General features: G+C 55.2%; 1 protein-coding gene across 1 annotated transcript in view; it reads left to right on the plus strand.

The window, feature by feature from the left end:
* Positions 1-5,711: 5,711 nt before the first annotated feature.
* NR4A3 (nuclear receptor subfamily 4 group A member 3) overlaps positions 5,712-5,835 on the plus strand; it is a 37,841-nt gene continuing 37,717 nt past the window's right edge. The window contains exon 1 of the mRNA XM_049627285.1: positions 5,712-5,795. The gene's annotated coding sequence lies outside the window, so the exon portion shown is untranslated. The remainder of the gene's footprint in view (positions 5,796-5,835) is intronic.

Raw genomic sequence — 5,835 nt, forward strand, 5'->3', positions numbered from 1 at the left:
AGAGATTTAATTATAAAGTATTAAGTTTCATTTAATACAAAATAGTCATCAAAAAGGTAATTCAGACTACTGAAATAGTCATATTACACATGCCTTACAGAATATTGTGATTTCTAGTAAATCAGATTTATGAAAAGGTATAGATCAATAGATATCAATTTGAAAAAGAAAAGAGAATGATTCATTCTGTTTGAGGAATTGCATAGGTTTAGAGACCAAGGATTAAGCAGAGGATGGTGTCCCAATTTGTAAGACAGCCTTCCTTGTCTCTCCTTCCATGACTTTCCATTTGAGTGCAAAGACGTTGCCACTTATCAGTGACTATTGGAACTTCTCCAACAGTCAGCCCAACTTCCTACCCAGAGGAGTACTAAGCCAGCTGATTGGCTCAGTGCAATCAGACAACAGCCCTCAGCCCAACTGCAGTCAAGGAACAAAGATTGGTGACCTGATACTCAGGAAGGAAAGGATGCAAAAGAGGGGCTGGGGAAAGCACAGAATTAACCAACACAGACAACCAGAAAAACACATCCACTTAAAAGAGAGAAATCCTTTACCTGGAGATATTCAGCCAGGAATCGATTTTTTTTTAAAGGTAAACAAAGACACGAGTTTAAAACTGTCACTGGAGGAGCCCGATTCATATGAACAAACTTAGTAGCCTTGGAACAACCCTGAGTGGGCAAAGACCTTTTTATATATTAACACTTAAAAATTGACTTTATTCAATAAATTCATTAAAAGATGTCCTGTTTCCTAAAAACTGTACCTAATTTTAGGGTTTCTGCTCTACATTGACTCCAGTTCTGCATGAGATTTCAAACTAAAGGGGGAATGGGTGGGGTGCAGAACACATGAAATTTTTACAGCATGGAAATAAAAGTATTTTTAAACCTTCTTGGGGGTGAAGAATTAGGCAAGAAGTAATACGTGGAAACTGTCAAGTGCTTCTCTACACACCCACCCACCAGATACCATCACAGCCGGCTAGGGGAGTCTCCCTCTTCTTGCCTGACAGCTTCACTTTCTTTGAGGTCTTGAGCTGGTGATCACACTGGCCCGTCATGGTATTTTCAGTTAACAAAGCAGTTACTCAACAGGGGAAAAAGCCACAAAGGAGCAGAGCAGCTGCTGCTGCACCCGTGATGCAAGTGCAGGATGAGCCCCGGGCCGCCACCGCCGCCTCGGCTCCTCCGTGACGTCCGGGAGGGGTATCCCCGGCTCTCAGGAAGTGGTGGCCGCGGGCGGCTCCGCCCCCACGCGACTCGGGGCTGGCCGGGCCGCCGGGTGGCAGGACTGCCAAGCAGGTTGGCAGACGGCTTACGCCGTCCGACACACACGCACGCCCCACGGGCCGCGCGCCCCGCTCCCTCGCCCGCGCCTCGCCCTCTTCTCCAGTCACAGCCCGCGCCCCCTCTCTCCCAAGACTCACACCCACTCACCCCGACCCCCTGCGCAGAGCCTTGCCCAGCGCCGCCGGTCACTAGACGGGGACGAGCCGGGTCCAAGATGGCGACTCCGCCCCCGCCCCCTCCGCACTCTTGGCAGGGTCAGGGCGCCCCCTCACGCGGCGGGCTCGCGCCCGAGGCCCGGCTAAAAATAGCCAGGCTCCACTATATTTGGTTCGGCCGGATCCCGACGCGGCCGCGCGCACTCCGCCCCGCCCCGCGCGCTCCGCCCCGCCCCGCCCCGCCCCGCCCCGCGCGCTCCGCCCCGCCCCGCGCGGCACTGAATGGAGAAGGGGCGGGGGTGACCGAGGGGAACCTACTCCGCTATCTGCGGCGCGCGCCGGCGGCAGGGCCCGGCCAACTGCCGAATTTAGTAACATCGCCTGCGTCAATCACGCGCCTCCTGTGCGTCAGCGCCGCGCTGCTCCAGGTCCTGCTCCCCCCACCCCCCAGCCTTTGAATGGATACAATGTAGCAGCGCCCTCCTTCCTTCCTAGACTGGATTGGAACCCGCGGCAGTGCAAAGGCTCCATTCCTCTCTGCTGGGTCAACTTTCGGAGCATCCTCCCACGGTCTTCTCCACACCACTCTGTGGAATCGAAGAAATAAACCAATGTCATACATATGTATATAATAGTATATATAATATACATAACACTAGTTTTGTTTTCAAGTTTCTGGTGCTAACTCGAACCTTCGATTCTGAACCTTGAGCTGTCGACAGCTCCCTCCCACTACGCCACACACACACACACACACACACACACACACACACGCAAAGATTGGGGAAGGTCAAAGAAATAGAATGCCACATCTGATTCAAGCAGACCACATGGGGACCATGCCTGTCTGCATTGTTTCACTCAAATATTTTCTCCACCTCAAAAATTAATTTCTAGAGAGGTTGCTTTCACTCAGCTGCACGTTGAAACTAGGAGACTTTAACTCTGATAAATTTTTGTTTTTGTTTTCAGCAAGAAATACACACTTAAATTCAACATTTCCAGGAAGAAATTGCTCTCCCTCACACAGTCGCTGAGGCTTTCAGCACACTGTTTCATGACAAATGTGTCCCAGAAGACCAGAGCAAATCCCATGGCGAGAGACTCACTAATAAATCTTGTTGATTGATTTCGAAATGTTTAATTTGGGAGATTGTGAGAGGGGCAACCAGCAAAAAGTGAAAGTGCGAGCTGAGATTTCCATTTCTGCGGGGTGGGGGGGATGATTTGCAACAGACCCGCTCAGCTGTTCAACACGTGTGTTTCTTTTACACACATTAAGTAGTTTCTTCTGCAGCGCGCACGTGGATGATGAATGTGCACTCAGTTGGGTTATAGTGGGTCCAGTTAGGAAATCCACACCTTAGTATAAAGAAATAAAACCTTATCTTCCCGGAGCCATCTGCATCCCAGTGCGAAACACGCACTCAGCAAATTATAGGAGGAGAGGGATTAGTCTACACGCTGAGGGCCAGAGAGACTTAAACAGCTTTGGAACTGTTGCTTGAGGAAAGCGCAGCTGCACCTCAGGGAGTCTTCGGGCCGGTGCCTGACTCCTGCACCGGCTGCCAGGTCACTCGGAGAAGCTGGCTGGCGGAGCCTTCCCTTTCGGAAGAGCTGTCCTCTCCCTTACCCCCCTCTCCCTGGCTCCATGCCTCGGGGCAGCCTCGGAGTCGCGCCAGCAGCACTCCTCCAACTCTACTCCACCCGAGCCTGACAGCTGGGCGGTCCCGCCTGACCCGCAGGCGGGCCGCTGCACCCTCTCGCAGACTCGCGCCCAGGAGAGCAGCGCCGCTGCGAAGGGATTGGCGGCGCGGGTCCAAAAGGCCCCCCTGCCGGGGCTGGCCGTGCCGCGCAGTTTCCATTGTGCAGCCCTGAGAATGGCCGGGGAACGCGCGCGCGCGCACATGCACACATACACACACACACACACACACACACACACACACACACACCCTCCCTCGCACACGCGGAACCGGCTGGGCCAGGGGAGGGAGGAGGAGGGTGACGTAGCGTCCCATGGCGTCACATTGACGTCTCGCATTCCAGGCACTCTATGGAGAGGCCGCTAGGGCTCCTGTGGCATAAATGACGTGCCGAGAGAGCGAGCGAACGCGCAGCCGGGAGAGCGGAGTCTCCTGCCTCCCGCCCCCCACCCCTCCAGCTCCTGCTCCTCCTCCGCTCCCCACACACAGACGAGCTCACACCCGCTCCCTCACTCGCACACACAGACACGCGCGCACACAAGCTCCGCACACACTCTCCACTCTCTCCCGCGCGCTCACACCCCTCTCGCCCCGCGCCCTCGCCCGTGCAGAGCTGCGCGGCAGCCGGACGCCCCTCCCGGACTCACTTTGCAACGCTGACAGCGCCGGCGGTGGCCTTGGAGGTGGGAACTGCGGCGGCATCCTCCCCCCTGGTCGCGGCCGGAGCCCGGACGCCCGCGGAACCCCTCGCCGGCACTCTCCCATGAGTCGGGATCGCAGCATCCCCTGCCAGACGCGCACCACCTCTGGGAGCCGCTGGGCTTGTACACCGCAGCCCTTCCGGGACAGCAGCTGTGACTCCCCCCCAGTGCAGATTTCGGGGCAGCTCTCTAGAAACTCGCTCTAAAGACGGAACCGCTACAGCACTCGAGTACGTATGAGATTCGCCCAGTTAATTGGGGGACTTGTTAAAAAGTTGGCGCGCTGGGAAGCGTCGCTCCCGAAATTGACAACTTTGAGTGTGGGGTTTTTCCCCCTCGCCTCCTCGCTCTGGCTTTGCTCGCCGAGTGGCCCGGTGGGTTCTGATCTGAAACTTTTCCCCTGTAGCGGGCCCGCGGGGATCTCTGAAGCTCGTGGGATTCCTGCCCCCACCCGAAGAGGCGAAAAGCCTCTAACAAAGAGGAGGACCGGGATTTGTGCAGTAGCAGCTCCAGCGATGTAATTCAGGGTATTTCGGCTCTAGTTGTCATGGTAATGATGCTCTCGGCGGCGGCGGCGGCGGCAGCGGCAGCGGCAGCGGCAGGGAGTTGCAGCTCCGGTGATGAACGGCAGTAATTTTCCTGCCTTTTAACTAGGATTGAAAATAGGGGCTTCAGTGGGTCCAAGTTAATATATCTAACGGTGACTCCCAGCTGGTTGGCTGGGAGGAAGCTTGAGAGGGAAGGGGCCTGGGCAGCAGTGGTTGGAGTTTGCAAAGGCGCTCCGGTGATCTCTGGAAACAGGGCGTAATTGTAGGAATGTGGCTTATTGTATTGAAATGAGCCTGGGGCTCTCCTAGGCACGTCTGCCTGGCGTAGCCTACTTGCCCGTATACACTTTTCCCTTCAGAGGTAATCGGGTGTAATTGCCGACTCCCGAGCCCGGACACGCGTGGGGATGGTGTTCCTTTCCTTCAGGCCTTGGCTTGGTGTGGGAATGTTTTACTCTTAACTGACTTTTGGAGAAGTTGCTCTGAGTGTTTTGCTCTTAATAGAAATAAATGAAAGTTCTCAGTGGTGAGAGGAGAGCGGTTATGAGAGCGCAGCCTGCGGAGACTGGCTTCCAAAGGCACCTCTCGAACCCGTTGGAAGCTTGGGTCAGTAGTAAGAGAGAAAGCATTTGTCCCTTGCTTCTAAAGAACGTTCCTGGAGATTGCCTTTTATTTACGCCTCTGGATTCTTCAGAGGGAAGAGCTGCAAGGAGTTTAGTAATCAGAAATCTCGGGCTGTCATCCCAGAGCCTTAGGGTGCCAGGACAAAGGTAAAGGACAAATCTGTCCTGAATCTTCTATTCCCACGACAGAGAAGTATTTTACAGAACTGAGTTGGGGAAAGAAAAAAAGCTGCCCAACGCGGCTACTTAGGGACAATGAATGAAGTTAGAGTTCATTCGAGTTATCTTACCTGTATTCGGCGCTCCTAACGTGAATATCAAAGACTCCTTTGGCTAGGCAATCTCCACACCGGCTCCCTCCCCCCGCACCCACCCACTCCCTTCCCTGCGGACGCGCGCTCGCAGAAATTCTCCCCCGCGGTTTGTCTCCTCTCCCTCGGTCTTTCTGAGAATCTGTCTTTCCCTTTCTGTCGGTCTCTCCTCCACTCCTACTGCCCCCGCCCAACCTCCGCCCCCGCTCCCCAGGGTTGGAAACTCCGCGGAGGAGCCCCGGTCACAATGGTGCGTTTCACGGTTTCCTCCACACACTTCACCACGGGGAGGGGAACACGGGGGTGTTCCTTTCGGCTGCCCACGAGAAAGAAAGGAGCTTTGACAGAGGTAGTTATTTCTACCTAATTTACAACCCCGAGGCTCAGTGCTCCCGGCCTCGGCGGCCGCGAGCGGGAGCGACGGAACGTGTTTCCAGGCGCGGAGGCTTTGCCTAGGTAACCGGCCATGGGAGTGGGCGGGGGGGGGGGGGGGGGG

The sequence above is a fragment of the Panthera uncia genome, chromosome D4 (assembly GCF_023721935.1).
Source record: "Panthera uncia isolate 11264 chromosome D4, Puncia_PCG_1.0, whole genome shotgun sequence".
Lineage (NCBI taxonomy): Eukaryota > Metazoa > Chordata > Mammalia > Carnivora > Felidae > Panthera > Panthera uncia.